This window comes from Rhinoraja longicauda, chromosome 7 (genome assembly GCF_053455715.1).
Source record: "Rhinoraja longicauda isolate Sanriku21f chromosome 7, sRhiLon1.1, whole genome shotgun sequence".
In the NCBI taxonomy this organism is placed as follows: Eukaryota; Metazoa; Chordata; class Chondrichthyes; order Rajiformes; family Arhynchobatidae; genus Rhinoraja; species Rhinoraja longicauda.
In genome coordinates, this window is record NC_135959.1 from 1,094,339 (window position 1) to 1,116,194 (window position 21,856).

General features: G+C 55.6%; 1 protein-coding gene and 1 pseudogene across 2 annotated transcripts in view; one reads left to right on the forward strand and one right to left on the reverse strand.

The window, feature by feature from the left end:
- rrm1 (ribonucleotide reductase M1 polypeptide) overlaps window positions 1–9,188 on the reverse strand; it is a 94,676-nt gene extending 85,488 nt beyond the window's left edge. Inside the window, exon 1 of the mRNA XM_078401934.1 lies at window positions 9,184–9,188. The gene's annotated coding sequence lies outside the window, so the exon portion shown is untranslated. The remainder of the gene's footprint in view (window positions 1–9,183) is intronic.
- Window positions 1–16,264, forward strand: part of LOC144595409 (uncharacterized) — a 43,654-nt pseudogene extending 27,390 nt beyond the window's left edge. Inside the window, exons 5-8 of the transcript XR_013547495.1 lie at window positions 3,934–4,086; window positions 5,983–6,136; window positions 8,976–9,502; window positions 14,879–16,264. The product of XR_013547495.1 is annotated as an uncharacterized LOC144595409 (transcript). The remainder of the gene's footprint in view (window positions 1–3,933; window positions 4,087–5,982; window positions 6,137–8,975; window positions 9,503–14,878) is intronic.
- The last annotated feature ends 5,592 nt before the right edge of the window (window positions 16,265–21,856 follow it).

A 21,856-nucleotide genomic window follows, 5' to 3' on the forward strand; every position in this document is an offset into this window, starting at 1 on the left:
GCACATTAACACTATCCTACACACACTAGGGACAATGTTACATTTACCCAGTCAATTAACCTACAAACCTGCACGTCTTTGGAGCGCGGAGGAAACCGAAGATCTCGGAGATCACGGGGAAGACAGACAGACAGACAGACAGACAGACAGACAGACAGACAGACAGACAGACAGACAGACAGACAGACAGACAGACAGACAGACAGACAGACAGACAGACAGGACAGACAGACAGACAGACAGACAGACAGACAGACAGACAGACAGACAGACAGACAGACAGACAGACAGACAGACAGACAGACAGACAGACAGACAGACAGACAGACAGACAGACAGACAGACAGACAGACAGACAGACAGACAGACAGACAGACAGACAGACAGACAGACAGACAGACAGACAAGACAGACAGACAGACAGACAGACAGACAGACAGACAGACAGACAGGACAGACAGACAGACAGACAGACAGACAGACAGACAGACAGACAGACAGACAGACAGACAGACAGACAGACAGACAGACAGACAGACAGACAGACAGACAGACAGACAGACAGACAGACAGACAGACAGACAGACAGACAGACAGACAGGACAGACAGACAGACAGACAGACAGACAGACAGACAGACAGACAGACAGACAGACAGACAGACAGACAGACAGACAGACAGACAGACAGACAGACAGACAGACAGACAGACAGACAGACAGACAGACAGACAGACAGACAGACAGACAGACAGACAGACAGACAGACAGACAGACAGACAGACAGACAGACAGACAGACAGACAGACAGACAGACAGACAGACAGACAGACAGACAGACAGACAGACAGACAGACAGACAGACAGACAGACAGACAGACAGACAGACAGACAGACAGACAGACAGACAGACAGACAGGACAGACAGACAGACAGACAGACAGACAGGACAGACAGACAGACAGACAGACAGACAGACAGACAGACAGACAGACAGACAGACAGACAGACAGACAGACAGACAGACAGACAGACAGACAGACAGACAGACAGACAGACAGACAGACAGACAGACAGACAGACAGACAGACAGACAGACAGACAGACAGACAGACAGACAGACAGACAGACAGACAGACAGACAGACAGACAGACAGACAGACAGACAGACAGACAGACAGACAGACAGACAGACAGACAGACAGACAGACAGACAGACAGACAGACAGACAGACAGACAGACAGACAGACAGACAGACAGACAGACAGACAGACAGACAGACAGACAGGACAGACAGACAGACAGACAGACAGACAGACAGACAGACAGACAGACAGACAGACAGACCAGACAGACAGACAGACGGACGGACGCCGGAGTGACTCAGTGGGTCGGGCAGCATCTGTGGAGAGGAGGAGAGGGTGATGTTTGGGTCGATTCTGAGGAAGGGGCTGGACCCGAGACGTCGCCCATTCCTCTCCAGCCGGGGGGAGGGGATAGTCTGTAATCGGGGAATGGTCTCAGCCTGGGCTCCGCCGGCCCCGGGGTGGGGGGAGGGGGTCGAGACCGGGACAGAAGCGCCGCTCCCCCCCCGAACCCCCAACCGGTCAATCCGTGTCTGTCCGCCCGTCCCGCAAATACAACCCCTCCCCCCCTCCCTCCCTCCCCCTCTCCCCCTCCCTCCCTCCCCCTCACCCCCTCCCTCCCTCCCTCCCTCTCTCTCTCCCTCCCCATCTCCCCCTCCCCCTCCCCCTCTCCCTCCCTCTCCCCCCTCCCTCCCCCTCCCCTCTCCCCCTCCCTCCCCCTCCCTCCCTCCCTCCCTCCCTCCCTCCCCCTCCCCTCCCCCTCTCCCTCCCTCCCTCCCTCCCTCCCCTCCCCCTCCCCCTCCCCCTCTCCCTCCTCCCCCTCTCCCTCCCTCCCCCTCCCCCCTCCCTCCCTCCCCCTCTCCCCCTCCCTCCCCTCCCTCCCTCTCTCTCTCCCTCCCCATCTCCCCCTCCCCTCTCTCCTCCCTCCCCCCTCCCTCCCTCCCTCCCCCTCCCTCCCTCCCTCCCTCCCCCTCCCCCTCCCCCTCTCCCTCCCTCCCCCTCTCCCTCCCTCCCCCTCCCCCTCCCTCCCCTCTCCCTCCCTCCCTCCCCCTCCCCCTCCCTCCCACTCTCCCTCCCTCCCTCCCCCTCTCCCTCCCTCCCTCCCTCCCTCCCTCCCTCCCTCCCTCCCTCCCTCCCCCTCTCTCCCCCTCTCCCTCCCTCCCTCCCTCCCCCTCCCCCTCTCCCTCCCTCCCTCCCTCCCTCCCTCTCCCTCCCTCCCTCCCCTCTCCCTCCCTCCCCCTCTCCCTCCCTCCCCTCCCCTCCCTCCCTCCCTCTCCCCCTCTCCCTCCCTCCCTCCCCCTCTCCCTCCCTCCCTCCCCCTCTCTCCCCCTCTCCCTCCCTCCCTCTCCCCCTCTCCCTCCCTCCCCCTCTCCCTCCCTCCCTCCCCCTCTCTCCCCCTCTCCCTCCCTCCCTCTCCCCCTCTCCCTCCCTCCCTCCCTCTCCCCCTCTCCCTCCCTCCCTCCCCCTCTCCCTCCCTCCCTCCCCCTCTCTCCCCCTCTCCCTCCCTCCCTCTCCCCCTCTCCCTCCCTCCCCTCTCCCCTCCCTCCCCCTCCCCCACTCCTCCCCTCCCTCCCCCCTCCCTCCCTCCCTCCCTCCTCCCCATCTCCCCTCTCCCCCCTCCCCTCCTCCCCCCCCTCCCTCCCTCCTCCCTCCCTCTCCCTCCCTCCCCTCCCCCTCTCCCTCCCTCCCCTCTCCCTCCCTCCCTCCCCCTCCCCTCTCTCTCTCTCTCTCTCCCCTCTCCCTCCCTCCCTCCCCCTCTCCCTCCCTCCCCCTCTCTCTCCCTCCCTCCCTCCCCCTCTCCCTCCCTCCCTCCCTCCCCATCTCCCCCTCCCCCCTCCTCTCCCTCCCTCCCCCTCTCCCCCTCCCCCTCCCTCTCCCTCCCTCCCCCTCTCCCTCCCTCCCTCCCTCCCCCTCCCTCTCCCCTCCTCCCCTCTCCCTCCCCCTCTCTCTCTCTCTCCCCTCTCCCTCCCTCCCATCTCCCCCTCCCCCTCCCTCCCTCCCTCCCCCTCTCCCCCTCCCCTCCCCCTCCCTCCCTCCCCCTCCCCCTCCCTCTCCCTCCCTCCCTCCCCCTCCCCTCCCTTTCTCTCCCCGCGATGTTCTCTCTCCGCTTCTTGCTGCTGTGCCGTGTTTCGAGTCTCCAGGTCAGTCCCGGGGGGGGGGGGGGGGGGTCGGTACAGCAGGGCCGGGCGGGCCGAGCGGCCGCATCGCGCTCCTTGTTCCTGCGCTCGGTCCGTGACCCCCCCCCCCCCCCGCGTCTATCCCCCTTCCCCCATCCCCTCCCCTCCCTCTATCCCCCCACCACAATCCCCCCCACCCCCTCCCTCCATCCACTCCCCCACCCCCTCCCCTCCAACCCTCACCCCAATAACCCTCCTCATTCACCCTCTCTCCCCCCCTCACCCTCCCCACCCTCAGAGCCTCGCCACTCTGATGTTCCCCACTTACTCCCTCCCCCCCCCCCAACTGTGTCTCCCCCCCTCCCCCTCCTCCCCCCTCCTTCCATCCACCCCCCTCCCTCCCTCCGATCTCCCTCCCTCTCCCCCTACATCCACCCCTCCTTCCCCTCTCATTTCCCCCACTCCTCTGAAAATGTTCCTCAATTACCTCCCCCTCACCGGGTTCTCCCCCCCCAACTGTGTCTCCACCCTCTCTCACCCCCCCTCCCTCCCTCCATCCATCTCCCCCCTCCCTCCCTCCCTCCCTCCCTCCCTCCCTCCCCCCCTCTCCCTCTCCCCTACATCCACCCTCCCTCTCCCCCTCCCCTCCCTCCCTCTCCCCCCTCCCCTCCCTCCCTCTCTCCCCTCGACCCCCACTTACCTCCCCCCTCTCTCACCTCTCTCTCCCCCAGGCTCGACGCTGCCAGCGGGGGGCAGCGCGGCGGTTGTTGCGGGACGTGGTGGGGGTCGGGGTCGGGGCCGGAGTCGCCCTCAGGCCGGTCCGGGACACGGAGCAACCGGTGACCGTCAGCCTCAGGCTCGGGGTCCGTCAAATCATCCGCCTGGTGGGTCCCATTTAACCCAGACCCGTGCCCCCCTCACTCCCCCCTCTCTCTCTCTCTCCCCCCTTCTCTCTCCCCCCTCTCTCTCCCTCCTCTCTCTCTCCATCCCCCCACTCTCTCTCCATCCCCCCCTCTCTCTCCCCCTCCCTCTCCCCCTCTCTCTCCCCTTCTCTCTCTCCCCCTCTCTCTCCCCCTCTCCTCTCTCCCCCCCCCCTCTCTCTCCATCCCCCCCTCTCTCTCCCCCTCCCTCTCCCCCCCTCTCTCTCCCCTTCTCACTCTCCCCCCTCTCTCTCCCCCCTCTTCTCTCTCTCTCCCCTCTCTCTCTTCCCCCCATTCCTATCCCTCCACTTCTCTCCATTTCCTCCCTCTCTCTTTCATTTCTCTCCTCCTCCTCGTCTCCCACCTTCCTCTTGTTTCCATCCTCTCTCCCATCCTACGGTTCCTTCATCAAGGTCATAGGAGCAGAATTAGGCCATTCGGCCCATCAAGTCTACTCCGCCATTCTATCACGGCTGATCTATCTCTCCCTCCTAACCCCATTCTCCTGCCTTCTCCCGTAACCCCTGACACCCGCACTGATCAACAATCTATCTATCTCCGCCTTAAATATCCCCACTGACTTGTGGCCTCCACAGCCGTCTGCGGCAAAGAATCCCACAGATTCACCACCCTCTGACTAAAGAAATTCCCCCTCATCTCCTTCCTAAAGGAACATCCTTTAATTCTGAGGCTGTGCCCTCTGGTCCTAGACTCTCCCACTAGTGGAAACATCCTCTCCATATCCACTCTATCCAGGCCGCTCACTATTCTGTACGTTTCAATGAGGTCCCCCCTCATCCTTCTAAACTCTAGCGAGTACAGGCCCAGTGCCCACAAACGCTCATCATAGGTTAACCCACTCATTCCTGGGATCGTTCTTGTAAACCTCCTCCTCACTCATCTCTCCCCTTCTCTTTGTCTTGCTCACTCTCCACCTCCCTCTACCCTCCCTCCCTCTACCCTCCCTCCCTCTACCCTCCCTCCCTCTACCCTCCCTCCTCTACCCTCCCTCCCTCTACCCTCCCTCCCTCTACCCTCCCTCCCTCTACCCTCCCTCCCTCCTCCCTCCCTCCCTCCTCCCTCCCTCCCTCCTTCTCCCCTCGCCCCCTCTCTGTGTTTATCCAAATTGGAAATAGTGCAAAGATTTACGAGGATGTTGCCAGGACTCGAGGCTCTGAGCTACAGGAGAGGTTGGGGCAGGTTGGGACTCTATTCCTTGTAGAGGTGTACAAAATCACGAGGGGAATAGATCAAAGGGTTTAGAGGGGATTTTATCGTTACTGTACCAATTAAGGTACAGTGATACTCAAATTCAGGTAGATGCACAGTCTCTTGCCCAGAGTAGGGGAATCGAGGACCAGAGGACATAGGTTCAAGGTGAAGGGGAACAGATTTAATAGGAATCTGAGGAGTAACTTTTTCACACAGAGGGTGGTGGGTGTATGGAACAAGCTGCCAGAGGAGGTAGTTGAGGCTGGGACTACCCCAACGTTTAAGAAACAGTTGGACAGGTACATGGATAGGACAGGTTTGGAGGGACATGGGCCAAACGCAGGCCAGTGGGACTAGGGTAGCTGGGGCATTGTTGGCTGGTGTGGGCGAGTTGGGCGAAGGGCCTGTTTCCACACTGTATCACTCCGTGACTAGATAACCGGTCACAGACTAATGGGGGAGATGATGTTTCAGGATATTTTTAATGCAGAGGTAGACAGATTATTGATCAGTGCGGGTGTCAGGGGTTACGGGGAGAAGGCAGGAGAATGGGGTTAGGAGGGAGAGATAGATCAGCCGCGATTGAATGGCGGAGTAAAATGGGTTGATGGGCCAAATGGCCTAATTCTGCTGCTATCACTGGCGAAGGACGAGAGGGAGCAGGTTCTGACCAGTTAACCTGTGGACGCGACAGGAGTGGACTGACGAACTCCGCCACTGAACAAGAGTGATTATGACGGGCTGGACACCATCCACGTCCCCAGCCACTACTGTGGAGACCCGACATCGTCCTGTACAACAGGTGGGTCAATCACCCCCACACCTCACCTGTACAACAAGTGAGTCAATGTCCCCTCCACCCCCACACCTCACCTGTACAACAGGTGGGTCAATCCTCCCTCGCCCCCTCCCTTCCCCCCTCCCCCAACCCCACCCCACCACACACCTCACCTGTACAACAGGTGGGTCAATCCCCCCCTCCCTCCCCCCTCCCTCCCCCATCCCTCCTCCCTCCTCCCCCTCCCCTCCCCCCTCCCCAACCCCACCAAACACCTCACCTGTACAACAAATGGGTCAATCCCCCCCTCTCCTCACTTGTATCCACCTATCACTTACACAGATACAAAGATGGAGTAACTCAACGGGTCAGGTAATCACCTGTACAACAGGTAGGTCAATCCCCCACCCCCACACCTCACCTGTATCCACCTATCACTTACACAGACACAAAGTGCTGGAGTAACTCAACGGTGATGGTCAGGCAACATAGAAGCATTGAATCACATAAAATAGGTGCAGGAGAACGAGACATCAAAAGGGGATGCATCGAGGGAGGAGGTGTAGGGACAGGTGTTGCATCTCCTGCGATGGCAGGGGAAGGTACCTGGGGAGGGGGTGGTTTGGGTGGGAAGTGGTGAGTTGACCAGGGAGTTGTAGAGGGAATGATCTCTGCGGAAAGGGGTGGAGATGGGAAGATGTGGCCAGTGGTGGGATCCCGTTGGAGGTGGCGGACATTTTGGAGGATTATGTGCTGTTTGTGACGGCTGATGGGGTGGAAGGTGAGGACTAGGGGGACTCTGTCTTTGTTGTGACTAGGGGGAGGGGGAGCAAGGGCGGAGCTGCGGGGTACCGAGGGGACACGAGTGAGGGCCTCATCTATGATGGGAGAGGGGAACCCCCGTTCCCTAAAGAATGAGGACATCTCGGATGTTCTAGAACGGAACACCTCATCTTGGGCGCAGATGCGGCGTAGACGGAGGAATTGGGAGTTGGGGATAGAGTCTTTGCAGGAAGCTGGGTGGGAAGAAGTACAACAGGTTGAGCAAAGGGGGAGATACAGAGCGCAGAATATAGATCTCAGCATTGTAGCGCATCAGTTCCACAGACAAAGTCCAATGTCCGCAATGGGGTCGAGGTGACTCGGACAGTACCCTGGCTTATGAAAACCAGCATCTGCAGTACCTTGTGTCTTACAGGTGGATCCCTGTTTGTGTGCTAGCCAGTCAAATCACACCTGACACAGGTACAATCAGACCGCACACAGGTACAATCAGACCGCACACAGGTACAAACAGACCGCACACAGGTACAATCACACCTGACACAGGGACAATCACACCTGACACAGGGACAATCACACCTGACACAGGTACAATCAGACCGCACACAGGGACAATCACACCGCACACAGGTACAAACAGACCGCACACAGGTACAATCACACCTGACACAGGTACAATCACACCTGACACAGGTACAATCACACCTGACACAGGGACAATCACACCGCACACAGGGACAATCACACCTGACACAGGGACAATCACACCGCACACAGGGACAATCACACCTGACACAGGGACAATCACACCTGACACAGGTACAATCACACCTGACACAGGGACAATCACACCTGACACAGGTACAATCACACCTGACACAGGGACAATCACACCTGACACAGGTACAATCACACCTGACACAGGGACAATCACACCTTACACAGGTACAATCAGACCGCACACAGGTACAATCACACCTGACACAGGTACAATCAGACCGCACACAGGGACAATCAGTCCGCACACAGGTACAATCAGATCACACACAGGTACAATCACACCTGACACAGGTACAATCAGACCGCACACAGGTACAACAGGGAGTGCAAAGAGAAAAATACCAGAGTGCAGAATATAGAGTTACAGCATAATATGGAGAAAGTGCAGATTTAAAAATAGTGCAAGGTCACAATGAGGTAGGTTGGAAGATCAAGACAACACCCTAGCTTGTGGAAGGACCATTCAGTTGTGTGATCACAGCGGGCAAGAAGCTGTCCCTGAGTCTGGTGGTGCGCACTTCCAAGCTTCTGTACCTTCTGCCGGACGGGAGCGGGGAGAGGAGGGGAGGGGATGACCGGGGTGGGAGGGGATGACCGGGGTGGGAGGGGATGACCGGGGTGGGAGGGGATGACCGGGGTGGGAGGGGATGACCGGGGTGGGAGTGGTCCTTGATTATGTCGGCTGTTTTTATTTTCACTGATGCCTGTTATCTTTTATTTCCTTCCTCCTCTTCTCACCCCATCTCCCCCTCCTCTCACCACTTCCCCTCTCCCACCCCATGCCTGCCCTCCCTCCACTCCCCACCTATCCATCCCTCCACTCTCCCTCCTCCCCTCACCACCCCTCCCCTCCCTCCATCGCACTACCCCTGCCCCGGCTTTCGTTGCTGCCCCCCCTCCTCACCCCCCCCCCCACCCGCACCTTCCTCCTCCCACATTCCCCCCCTCCTCTCTCGCCATCCATGTCCCTCCCACACCCACATCCACTCCCTCCCCAACGCTCCAATCCCCCATCCTTCCACATCCCCCTCCCGCCATAACCCCTCCCTCCTCCTCCCCACCCTCCCTCCTTCTACCACCTCCCTCCATCTCCTTTACCTTCCCCTCACCCCCCTCCCTCACCCCACATTCTGCAACCCCTCCCTCCCCCCACATACCCCCTCTAAATCCTGTACCCCCCACATACTGTCCTCCCTCCCCCCCCACATCCTCCCCTCACCCCACATCCGGCACCCCCCTCCCCCCACCCCTCAACATCCTGCACCCCCTCACCCCCCTCACCCTCCCTCCCCCCCCTCAGTGTGGATGGTTTCCTGCCCCCGGCCGACACTAACGTGCGTCTGCGCCACGATGGCCACCTGACCTGGGACTGTCCGGCCATTGTCCGCTCCGCCTGCCCGCTGGACATCCGCCTCTTCCCCTTTGACTCTCAGCGCTGCCCCCTGACCTTTGGCTCGTGGAGCCACGGGGAGGGGGGGCTGCGGCTGAGGGCGGGGGGGCTGCCAGGGGGGGGTCTGGAGGACCTGGTGCAGCCGGCAGGCTGGCAGGTGACCGGGCTGACGGTCAGCAATGGCACGAGCCCAGCCGGGCGGCAACCCATCGCCCGCCTCACCTATACGCTGAGCCTCCGCCGCCTCCCCGCCGCCCCCCTCCGCAACCTCCTGCTGCCCCCCGCCCTCACCACTGCCCTTGCCCCTCTCACCCTCTGCCTGCCCGCACCCTCCGGCGAGAGAGTGGCCCTCGGCCTCGCCCTCCTCCTCGCCCTCACCGTCTTCCAGCTGATGTTGGCCGAGACCCTGCCTCCTGCCGAGACCGCCCCGCTGCTCGGTGAGTACGGCTGGGGGGGAGGGGGGGGGGAGGAATGGGAGTGGCATCACGCTCAGGATAAGTGCATGCACCACGTCCACCTCCTGCCCCATCCCCTTCCACTTCCTGTTCCATCCGCGCCCACTTCCTGTCCCATCCGCGTCCACTTCCTGTCCCATTCGCATCCACTTCCTGTCCCATCCGCGTCCACTTCTTGTCCCTTCCGCGCCCATTTCCTGTCCCAACCACGTCCACTTCCTGTCCCATCCGTGTCCACTTCCTGTCCCATCCACGTCCACTTCCTGTCCTATCCACGTCCACTTCCTGTCGCATCCGGGTCCACTTCCTGCCCTATTCGTGTCCACTTCCTGTCCCATCCCCGTCCATTTCCTGTTCCAGCAGGCACAGGCCCTTCGGCCCACGATGTCCGTGCCCAACATGATGCCAAGACCATCTCTGCCTGCACGTGATCCCTATCCCTCCATTCCCTGCGTATCCATGTGGCTGCCTAAAAGCCTCTTGAACACTACTATGGTATCTGCCTCCACCCCCACCCCTGGCAGCACGTTCCAGGCCCCCACCCCCACCCCTGGCAGCACGTTCCAGGCCCCCACCCCCACCCCCACCCCCCTCTATGTAAAACACTTGCCCTCTACATCTCCTTTATGCTTTGCACCATATAGCTTTGCCCTCTAATCTTTGACATTGCCATCCTGAGAAAAAGGCTCTGGCTGTCTATCCTATCTATGCCTCTATTAATTTTATACCCAGCTGACAACATGTATTTAGGAATGTTCCAGTAGCGTTATATGAAGGAGAAGGTTGTGAGAGAATTATTTCCCAAGAGAGGATTGTTCGTAATAGAACAATAGAGTGATACAGCGTGGAAACAGGCCCCTCGTCCCAACGTGCCCACACCGGCCGACATGTCCCAGCTACCCTAGTCCCACCTGCCTGCACTTGGTCCATTTCCCTCTACACCTGTCCTATCCATGTACCTGTCCAACTGTTTCTTAAACGTTGGGATAGTCCCAGCCTCAACTACCTCCTCTGGCAGCTTGTTCCATACACCCACCACCCTCTGTGTGAAAAAGTTACCCCTCAGATTCCTATTAAATCTTTTCCCCTTCATAGATATATAGACAATAGGTGCAGGAGGAGGACATTCGGTCCTTCAAGCCCGCGCCGCTGTTCATTGTGATCATGGCTGATCATTCATAATCAGTACTCCATTCCTGCCTTCTCCCCATACCCCTTGATTCCGCTAGCCCTAAGAGCTCTATCTAACTCCCTTTTGAAAGCATCCAGTGAATTGGCCTCCACTGCCTTCTGAGGCAGAGAATTCAACAGATTCACAATTCTCTGTCTGAAAAAGTTTTTCCTTATCTCAGTTCTAAATGGCCTTCCCCTTAGATTAACCTTATGAAACCACGCTGCACTCCCTCAATAGCAAGAATGTCCTTCCTCAAATTAGGAGACCAAAACTGCACACAGTACTCCAGGTGCGGTCTCACCAGGGCCCTATATACTGCAGAAGGACCTCTTTGCTCCTATACTCAACTCCTCTCGTTATGAAGGCCAACATGCCATTAGTCTTGATCCTATGTCCTCTGGTCCTCGATTCCCCTACTCTGGGCAAGAGACTCTGTTCATCTACCCAATCTATTCCTCTCATGATTTTGTACACCTCTATAAGATCTCCCCTCATCCTCCTGCGCTCCATGGAATAGAGACCCAGCCTGCTCAACCTCTCCCTGTAGCTCACACCCTCTAGTCCTGGCAACATCCTCGTAAATCTTCTCTGAACCCTTTCAAGCTTGACAATATCTTTCCTATAACATGGTGCCCAGAACCGAACACAATATTCTAAATGTGGTCTCACCAACGCCTTGTACAACTGCAACATGACCTCCCAACTTCTGTACCCAATGCTCTGGCTGATGAAGGCCAATCTGCCAAAAGCTTTTTTGACTACCTTATCTACCTGCGACTCGACCTTAAAGGAACCATGCACCTGTACTCCTAGATCCCTCTGCTCGACAACACTTTTATAAATACATAAGGGGGAAAAGGGTAACGAGAGAGAGAGAGAGAGAGAGAGTGTGATGTGTCAGGAATCAAAGCGGTCACCTCTGTGTGTAGCCACAGGAGGTGGGCAAGGTCACAATGGGTATTTCTCCTCTGTATTTACCAAGGTGAAAGACAATAGGACGGAGGAACTTGGAGCAGTCACTGGAAGTGTCTTGAGAGCCATCAGGGTTACTGTCGAAGAAGTACTGAAGGTACTGTCGTGTTTGAAGGTAGACAAATCTCTAGGGCCTGATGAGATATATCCGAGGACATTGTGGGAAACTAGAGAGGGAATTGTGGGAGCCCTGGTTGAAATGTACGAGTCGTCCTTAAATACAGGAGAGGTGCCGGAGGACTGGAGGGAGGGTGCCAAATGTTGTGCCTCTTTTCAAGAAGGGCTGCAGGGAAAATGCTGGGAACTATAGGCCGGTGAGCTTAACATCTGTAGTTGGTATATACAGGCATTTGGATGAGCAAGGGCTGATTAGGGGCAGTCAGCATGGTTTTGTACTTGGGAGGTCGTGTCCCACAAATCTGATTGATTTATTTGAAGACGTGACCAAAAAGGTTGATGAGGGCAGAGCTGTAGATGTTGTGTACATGGACTTCAGTTTGGCGTTCAAGGTTCCGCACGGTAGGCTGCTCTGGGAGGTTAGATCGCATGGGATCCAAAGCGAGATGGCTGAATGGACAGCAAACTGGCTCCATGGAAGGAAGCAGAGGGTGATGGTGGGAGGTTGCTTCTCAGACTGGAGACCTGTGACTAGTGGTGTGCCTCAGAGTTCAGTGTTGGGCCCGTTACTGTTTGTCATCTACATCAATGATTTGGATGAGAACACACAGGGCAAGATTAGCAAGTTTGCTGATGACACAAATGTTAGTGGTTTTGCAGACAGTGAAGATGGTTGTAAACGATTGCAACAGGATCTGGATCGATTGGCCAGGTGGGCGGAGGAATGGTTGATGGAATTTAATACAGAGAAATGTGAGGTGTTGCATTTTGGGACTTCGAACAAGGGCAGGACCTTGGTAGGGCCCTGGGGAGTGTTGTAGAGCAGAGGGATCTAGGAGTACAGGTGCATGGTTCCTTGAAGGTGAGTCGCAAGTCGATATGAATGAATGAATGAATGAATGAATGAATGAATGAATAAGTTTATTGGCCAAGTATGTGCATATACAAGGAATGTGTCTTGGTGCTCCGCTCACAAATGACAACACAAACATACAGTTAACAATTAAGAATAAAAGCATAAACACATCAAAACAATAAGGATACACCATTACGGTCTAACCATGTGGGTGAAAATAAACCGGAGCAAAAAAGAGACTCCAGACTTTGGTTATTGGGTAGAACGATCACTCGTGGAAAAAAGCTGTTTTTATGTCCGGCTGTGGCTGCTTTGACAGTCCGGAGTTGCCTTCCAGAGGGAAGTGCTTCAAAGAGTTTGTGGCCAGGGTGAGAGGGGTCAGAGATGATCTTGCCCGCTCGCTTCCTGGCCCTTGCAGTGTACAGTTCGTCAATGGGGGGAAGGTTGCAGCCAACAACCTTCTCAGCTGTGCGGACGATCCGTTGCAGCCTCTGGATGTCGTGCTTGGTGGTCAAAAAGGCTTTTGGTACATTAGCCTTTATCGGTCAGAGTATCGAGTACAGAAGTTGGGAGGTCATGGTGCAGTTGTATAAGACGTTAGTGAGACCACATTTCGAATATTGTGTTCAGTTCTGGGCACCGTGTTATAGGAAAGATATTGTCAAGCTTTGAAAGGGTTCAGAAAAGATTTACGAGGATGTTGCCGGGACTAGAGGGTGTGAGCTACAGGGAGAGGTTGAGCAGGCTGGGTCTCTATTCCATGGAGCGCAGGAGGATGAGGGGAGATCTTATAGAGGTGTACAAAATCATGAGAGGAATAGATCGGGGAGATGCACAGAGTCCCAGAGTTGGGGAATCGAGGACCAGAGGACATGGGTTCAAGGTGAAGGGGAAAAGATTTAATAGGAATCTGAGGGGTAACTTTTCCACACAGAGGGTGGTGGGTGTATGGAACAAGCTGCCAGAGGAGGTAGTTGAGGCTGGGACTATCCCATCGTTTAAGAAAGAGTTGGACAGGTACATGGATAGGACAGGTTTGGAGGGATATGTACCAAGCGCAGGTAGGTGGAACTAGTGTAGCTGGGACATTGTTGGCTGGTGTGAGGAAGTTGGGCCGAAGGGCCTGTTTCCACACTGTATCACTCTATGACTCCCCAGAGGCCGCCCATTCACTGTGCAGGTCCTGCCCTTGTTAGACTTTCCAAAATGCAACACCTCACATTTCTCTGTGTTAAATTCCATCAACCATTCCTCCTCCCACCTGGCCAATCGATCCAGATCCTGCTGCAATCGTTCACAACCACCTTCACTGTCTGCAAAACCACCCACTTTTGTGTCATCAGCAAACTTGCTAATCTTGCCCTGTACGTTCTCATCCAAATCATTGATGTAGATGACAAACAGTAACGGGCCCAACACCAAACCCTGAGGCCCACCACTAGTCACAGGTAGTTCAGGTGATATCTGTGGATCGGTGACGTTTCAGGTCGGGATCCTTCTTCACAACGGATCTGCAGTGAATAGAGGAAGAGGAATGATGTGCAGGTCTTGGCATCATGTTTGGCACAGACATTGTGGGCCGAAGGGCCTGTTCCCGTGCTGTACTGTACTGTTCTAAGCTCAATGTTCCTCTGGTCCAACTCTTGCTCTCCCACCACCCCCCTCGCCCCTCATCGATCGGTCAGTGGGGGGGTCAGTGGGCAGTTGGTTAGTCAGTGGGTGGTCAGCGGTTAGTGGTCAGTGGGGAGTCAGTGGTCAGTGCATCAGTGGGTGGGTTAGTGGGTCAGGGGTCGGTGGGGGGTCAGGGCAGTGAGGGAGTCAGGGGTCAGTGGGGGGTCAGGGGTCAGTGAGGGAGTCAGGGGTCAGTGAGGGTGTCAGGGGTCAGTGAGGGAGTCAGGGGTCGGTGGGGGAGGGTCAGGGGTCAGTTAGGGAGTCAGGGGTCAGTGAGGGAGTCAGGGGTCAGTGAGGGAGTCAGGGGTCAGTGAGGGACACAGGGGTCAGTCAGGGGTCAGTGCGGAGGGTCAGGGGTCAGTCAGGGAGTCAGTGGTCAGTGCATCAGTGGGTGGGTTAGTGGGTCAGGGGTTGGTGGGGGGTCAGGGGTCAGTGAGGGAGTCATGGGTCAGTGGGGTGTCAGGGGTCAGTGAGGGAGTCGGGTCAGTGGGGGGAGGGTCAGGGGTCAGTGGGGGGAGGGTCAGGGGTCAGTGTGTTCGGTCCCTGACCTCCCGTGTTCTTGCTCCAGGCCGTTTCTACATCGCCAGCATGGCGATCATCACAACCTCCACCGCCATGTCCGTGCTGCTGCTCGCCGTCTACCACCGCGGTCCTGAGGTCAAGGCCCCTCCGTGCTGGGTGCGAGTGGTCATCCTCGGTCACTTGGCCAGAGTCCTGGCCGTCCGCCCACCTGGGGAAGCACAGCGGCGCCGCGCGGGGTCAGAGGTCGAGGCCGGACTGACCGGCGGCCGAGGGCCGCAGAGCCTGGGGGGAGACGGGGGGGCAACTGGTGAGGAGGAGTGGGGGGGAGAGGAGGGGGGGGAGTGGGGGGGAGAGATGGAGGGGGGAGTGAGGAAAGGAGAGAAAGAGTGGGGAGTGGGGGAGAATGGGGGGGAGGAGGGAGGCCCCTGCCTCTCCCCCTCTCTCGATCCCTGCTCCAGGGATAGGGATGTGTGTCGGGGGGTCAGGCACATCTGCCCCCACACCTGCAGCCACACATGCGGTCACACCTGCCCCCACATCTGCAGCCACACCTGCCCCCACATCTGCAGCCACACCTGCCCCCACATCTGCCCTCACAGCTGGCAGCATCTGGCAGGGCACGTGGAGCTGATGGCCAGCTGTGTGCGTGGGTGCAGGGCGCGGCAGCAGAGGCGGGGGGAGTGGCAGAGGGTCAGTGTGGTTCTGGACCGGCTGCTGACCGGCATCTTTGTGCTGATGGTCACCGTCACCATTCTGGCCGCCCTGACCGCGACGCTGTAGCCCGGCCGCTCACCGTCTGCACCTGTGGAAAACAGAAACAGGTGCAGGAGGAGGCCATTCGGCCCTTTGAGCCTGTACGCACCGCCATTCAATGCGATCATGGCTGATCATTCTCAATCAGTACCCCGTTCCTGCCTTCTCCCCATACCCCCTGACTCCGCTATCCTGAAGAGCTCTATCCAGCTCTCTCTTGAATGCATTCAGAGAATTGGCCTCCACTGCCTTCTGAGGCAGAGAATTCACAGATTCACAACTCTGACTGAAAAAGTTTTTCCTCATCTCCGTTCTAAATGGCCTACCCCTTATTCTTAAACTGTGGCCCCTTGTTCTGGACTGCATTCAGAGAATTGGACTCCCCCAACATTGGGAACATGTTTCCTGCCTCTAACGTGTCCAATCCCTTAATAATCTTATATGTTTCGATAAGATCCCCTCTCATCCTTCTAAATTCCAGAATATACAAGCCTAGTCGCTCCAGTCTTTCAACATACGATTAAAAATCTGCACTTTCTCTGTAGCTGTAAGACTATATGTTGTATCTGTTTACTTGTGTTCGGTTTGATTGCACTCATGTTTAGTTTAATTTGACTGGATGACACATAAAGAGTTTTCCAAGTTATCTCTGTAGATGTGACAATAATAAACCAGTACCAGTCCAATGTAGTCTCTCTCTCTCTGTGACCCAAGGGTTGCCAACTATCTCACTCCCAAATACAGGACAAGGTGACATCACCGCCCCGCGTGACCTCACCCAGCCAGCGGCCACGTGCTCCCGCTCCACCATTGGCGGCCGCCCGGGTCGGGATGCGGGTAGCTACGCAACCTCCGTTAGGCGGCCCCGGGCCTCCAGCGACCCTCGGGCCTATAGTGTCCGGGCCGACAGTTTCCGAGCCTACACTGTCCGGGCCGACAGAGTCCAGGCCTACACTGTCCGGGCCTACACTGTCCGGGCCTACACTGTCCGGGCCGACAGAGTCCAGGCCTACACTGTCCGGGCCTACAAAGTCCGGGCCTACAATGTCCGGGCCTACACTGTCCGGGCCTACACTGTCCGGGCCTACACTGTCCGGGCCTACACTGTCCAGGCCTACAGCGCCCCCCGGGCCTAATATGGGACAAGGGCGGTCCCGTATGGGACAAACCAATTTAGCCCAATATACAGGATGTCCCGGCTAATACAGGACAGTTGGCAACCCCGCTGTAACCACAATGCCATGGGGACGTTGATCGATGGTCAAAGTTGCCCCACCTGTTGTCCTGGGTCTCCCCCACCCAGGGCATTTGGGGCAAGTGCCTTCACCCAGAGGGGACAGGGTGGGGTTCAGGGTTTAGAGGGAAGGCTGAGATACAAGGATGTTACATTTGTACAAGACGTTGGTGAGGCCACATTTTGAGTCTTGTGTTCCATTTTGGTCACCCTGTTCAAGGAAAGATGCGGTCAACCTGGGAGGTGTGCAGAGATGGTTTACGAGGATGTTGCCAGGACTCGAGGGCCTGAGCTACAGGGAGAGGTCAGGGCAGACTGGGACTTGCAGGGCAGGAGGATGAGGGGGGGATCTTCTAGAGGTGTACATGATCACGAGAGGAATAGATCGGGTAGATGCACAAAGACTTTTGCCCAGAGTTGGGGAATCGAGGACCAGAGGACATAGGTTTACGTTGAAAGGGGAAATATTTAATAGGAACCTGAGGGGCAACTTTTTGTGTATGAAACGAGCTGCCAGAGGAGGTAGTTGAGGCTGGGACGATCCCATTGTTTAAGAAACAGGTACATGGATAGGACAGGTTTAGAGGGATATGGACCAAACGCAGGCAGGTGGGTGAATGTAGGTGGGGCATGTCGGTCAGCATGGGGGAGTTGGGCCGAAGGGCCTGTTTCCATGCTGTGTGACTGACTCACACACAGACAGACCAGCCACCTTATTGGTAGTAAGGAAAGCAAATCCAACGCTAGCATTTATATCAAGAGGATTGGAATACAAAATCAGGGGTGTGTGTGATGCTGAGGCTGTATAAGGCGCTGGTCACAGGTGTGTGTGATGCTGGGGCTGTACAAGGCGCTGGTCACAGGGGTGTGTGATGCTGGGGCTGTACAAGGCGCTGGTCACAGGGGTGTGTGATGCTGGGGCTGTACAAGGCGCTGGTCACAGGTGTGTGTGATGCTGGGGCTGTACAAGGCGCTGGTCACAGGTGTGTGTGATGCTGGGGCTGTACAAGGCGCTGGTTAGGCCACATTTGGAATATTGTGAGCAACTTTGGGCCCCGTATCTGAGGAAGGATGTGCTGGCTCTGGAGAGGGTCCAGAGGAGGTTTACAAGAACGATCCCAGCGATGAGTGGGTTAACCTAAGATGAGCGTTTGTGGGCACTGGGCCTGTACTCACTGGAGTTTAGAAGAATGAGGGGGGACCTCATTGAAACGTACAGAATAGTGAGCGGCCTGGATAGAGTGGATGTGGGGAGGATGTTTCCACTAGTGGGAGAGTCTAGGACCAGAGGGTGCCCTTTCAGAAAGGAGATGAGAAGGAACCTCTTCAGTCAGAGGGTGGTGAATCTGTGGAACTCATTGCCACAGAGGGCTGTGGAGGCCAAGTCAGTGGATATTTTTAAGGCAGAGATAAATACATTTCTGATTAGAATGGTATACAAAATCATGAGAGGAATAGATCGGGTAGACGCACAGAGTCTTTTACCCAGAGTAGGGGAACCGAGGTCCAGAGGACATAGGTTCAAGGTGAAGGGGAAAAGATTTAATAGGAATCTGAGGGGTAACTTTTCCACACAGAGGGTGGTGGGTGTATGGAACGAGCTGCCAGAGGAGGTAGTTGAGGCTGGGACTATCCCATCGTTTAAGAAACAGTTGGACAGGTACATGGATAGGACAGGTTTGGAGGGATATGGACCAAGCGCAGACAAGTGGGACTAGGGTAGCTGGGACATTGTTGGCCGGTGTGGGCGAGTTGGGCCGAAGGGCCTGTTTCCACACTGTATCACTCTGTGAGTCTATGACTCTATAACGGGTGTCAGGGGTTATGGGGAGAAGGCAGAAAATGGGATTAGGAGGGAGAGATCAGCCATGATTGAATGGCGGAGTGGACTCAATGGGCCGAATGGCCTAATTATGCTCCTATAACTTGTGAACTTGTGTCCCCAGACTGTGCGTTTAATCATGTGGCTCTTCCGTTAATTAATGAGCAGTGATGGACATGTACACCAACTCCCAGCCTCCATAATTAACATGGAAAGTGTGTCTTACACAAAACCAACACCAGCCACCGCAGGCGAGGCGTACGGACTTTTAAAACATTCATGGTTCCACCACCAGCTCAAGAGGAAGCTCATCCATAATAAATCCTGCCCAAGGATCCCTTTCCAAGTCCACAGCTCCCCACAAAATCACGACACAGGGCAAAGGAGGTCTCCAGCAAACTGGTCTTCACAGGAAGACAGATACAAATACACTGTGGTTACAAATAGGCTGTTATCAGGCAACTGAACCATCCCACCACAACCAGAGAGCGGTTCTGGACTCCCCCAACATTGGGAACATTTTTCCTGCATCTAGCTTGTCCAGTCATTTTATCCAGTCTCCAAAAGATCCCCACTCATTCTTGCTATGGAGGGTGTGCAGCGTAGGTTCACTAGGTTAATTCCCGGAATGGCGGGACTGTCGTATGTTGAAAGGCTGGAGCAATTAGGCTTGTATACACTGGAATTTAGAAGGATGAGAGGGGGATCTTATTGAAACATATAAGATAATTAGGGGATTGGACACATTAGAGGCAGGAAACATGTTCCCAATGTTGGGGGAGTCCAGAACAAGGGGCCACAGTTTAAGAATAAGGTGTAGGCCATTTAGAACGGAGATGAGGAAGAACTTTTTCAGTCAGAGAGTGGTGAAGGTGTGGAATTCTCTGCCTCAGAAGGCAGTGGAGGCCAGTTCGTTGGATGCTTTCAAGAGAGAGCTGGATAGAGCTCTTAAGGATAGCGGAGTGAGGGGGTATGGGGAGAAGGCAGGAACGGGGTACTGATTGAGAGTGATCAGCCATGATCACATTGAATGGCGGTGCTGGCTCGAAGGGCTGAATGGCCTACTCCTGCACCTATTGTCTATTGTCTATTGTCATCCTTCTAAACTCCAGTGAATACAAGCCCAGTCTTTCCAATCTTTCCTCATATGACAGTCCCGCCATCCCGGGGATTGTAGTAGGGGGAAGAAAAGTGGGGGGGGAGGGGGGGCAGGATATAGGCTGGCAAGTGATAGGTGGATACAGGTGAGGGGTTTGTTTAGTAGATGAGGGGCGACCTCATTGAAACTTACCAAATAGTGAAAGGTTTGGATGGAGTGGATGTGGAGAGAACTTTGACTAGTGGGAGAGTCTTGGACCAGAGATCACAGCTTCATAACTAAAGGACGTATCTTCAAGGAAGACGACAATAGACAATAGGTGCAGGAGGAGGCCATTCGGCCCTTCAAGCCAGCACCGCCATTCACTGTGATCATGGCTGATCATCCACAATCAGTACCCCGTTCCTGCCTTCCCCCCATATCCCTTGACTCCGCTATCATTAAGAGCTCTATCTAGCTCTCTCTTGAAAGCATCCAGAGAATTGGCCTCCACTGCCTTCTGAGGCAGAGAATTCCACAGATTCACAACTCTCTGGGTAAAAAAGTTTTTCCTCATCTCCGTTCTAAATGGCCGACCCCTTATTCTTAAACTGTGGCCCCTGGTACTGGACTCCCCCAACATTGGGAACATGTTTCGTGCCTCTAACGTGTCCAACCCCTTAATAATCTTATATGTTTCAATAAGATCCCTTCTCATCCTTTAAATTTGAGTGTATACAAGCCTAGTCGCTCCAGTCTTTCAACGTACGACAGTCCCGCCATTCCGGGAATTAACCTAGTAAACCTGCGCTGCACGCCCTCAATAGCAAGAATATCCTTCCTCAAATTTGGAAACCAAAACTGCACACAGTACTCCAGGTGTGGTCTCACCAGGGCCCGGTACAACTGCAGGAGGAGGAATTTCTTTAAGCAGAGGGTGGTGAATCTGTGGAATTCTTTGCCACAGAAGGCTGTGGAGACCATCAATGGATATTGACTTGGCCTAGATAGTAGGTAGATAGATTTTGGATTAGTGCGGGTGTCAGGGGTTATGGGGAGAAGGCAGGAGAATGGGGTTAGGAGGGAAAGATAGAGTAGATCAGCCATGATTGAATGGCGTAGTAGTCTTCATCATATCATATATCATATATATACAGCCGGAAACAGGCCTTTACGGCCCACCAAGTCCGCGCCGCCCAGCGATCCCCGTACATTAACACTATCCTACACCCACTAGGGACAATTTTTACATTTACCCAGCCAATTAACCTACATACCTGTACGTCTTTGGAGTGTGGGAGGAAACCGAAGATCTCGGAGAAAACCCACGCAGGTCACGGGGAGAACGTACAAACTCCTTACAGACGGCGCCCGTAGTCAGGATCGAACCTGAGTCTCCGGCGCTGCATTCGCAGTAAAGCAGCAACTCTACCGCTGCGCTACCGTGCCTTGATGGGCCAAATGGCCTAATTCTGCTCCTATCACTTATGACCTTCAGGGGTGGACAAAGGCCATAGTTGAAAAGACAAAATGTGTGAGATAAGAGGTGCAGATTGTCCATCTGGAAGGAATAGGATGGGGGGAATGGGTGGGAAAATTCTTCAGATGCTGGTTTGTAATAAAGATAAGACACTCAGCGGGACAGGCAGCATCTCTGGAGTGAAGGGAAAGGTGAGATTTCGGGTCGAGACCCTCCTTCAGACTGAAATGTCGGGGGGTGAGGTATTGAGTACCAGAGTGGGGGTGTTGGGGTGCACAAAGCAATGACACACAGATTGGGTAGACAGTCAGAACCCTCTCACAAGGTGGGAATGTCAAAGACTAGCGGGCACAGCTTAAAGTGGGAAGTTTGGTCAGTATGGGCCGAAGGGCCTGCTTCCATGCTGGATCTGTAAACTAAACATCTACACATCACTGTACAAAGCATCAGTCTGATTTAGGAACGGCTTTGCCCACGACCGTCAGAAAGTACAGACAGTTGTAGATGTGGCCCAGTCCACACACACACCACACTCCCCACCATTGTAGATGTGGCCCAGTCCATCACACACACCACACTCCCCACCATTGTAGATGGAGCCCAGTCCACACACACACCACTCTCCTCACCATTGTAGATGGAGCCTAGCCCCCCCAC